We start from the raw sequence: 754 nt of genomic DNA on the forward strand, positions 1-754 counted from the left end.
GCACGGGAGAGTGTGAAATGTGTTCATATGTGGTTAAAACCTGAGAAAACCGCCCGTTTTTGTCATTTGCAAAGGAATCGACTGAATGTCAGATCGTCACTTTGGCCTCTCTTCTCTATGAAATGGTTACACTTATCGACTGGAAAGCTATGTTGCGTGCTGCAGTATGCGGAACCACTAAAATCACAATAGTAGAACACAGAAGAAGCTTCTAAGTTGATGGAATAACCAGTAAGAAGCAGTAGAATTCAAGTTTTAGTTATCGTTTATTGACTTTTTAGGCGGCTTTGGTGCCTTGGACATGAGCTAAGACATTACGGTTTTGCATGAAGGGAGGTCTACCATCCACGTTGCACGGGAGAGTGTGAAAAGTGTTCATATGTAGTAAAAACCTGAAAAAACCGAACGTTTTTGTCATTTGCTATCTAATCGACTTAATGCCAGATCGTCACTTTGGCCGCTCTTCTCTATGAAACGGTTACACTTATTGTCTGCAAAGCTATGTTGCGTGCTGCGGTATCGGGAGACACTGAAAGCACCATAGTAGAACACAGAAGAAACTTCTAAGTTGGTGTAATAGCCAGTAAGAAGAAGTACAATTCAAGTTTTACTTATCGATTACTGACTTTTTAGACGGCTTTGGTGCCTTGGACATGATCTAAGATCTTACGATTTTGCATGAAGGGAAGACTACCGCCACGTTGCATGGGAGAATGTGAAAAGTGTTACAATGCAGTAAAAACCTGAGAAATCT

The sequence above is a fragment of the Schistocerca gregaria genome, unplaced genomic scaffold (genome assembly GCF_023897955.1).
Source record: "Schistocerca gregaria isolate iqSchGreg1 unplaced genomic scaffold, iqSchGreg1.2 ptg000696l, whole genome shotgun sequence".
In the NCBI taxonomy this organism is placed as follows: domain Eukaryota; kingdom Metazoa; phylum Arthropoda; class Insecta; order Orthoptera; family Acrididae; genus Schistocerca; species Schistocerca gregaria.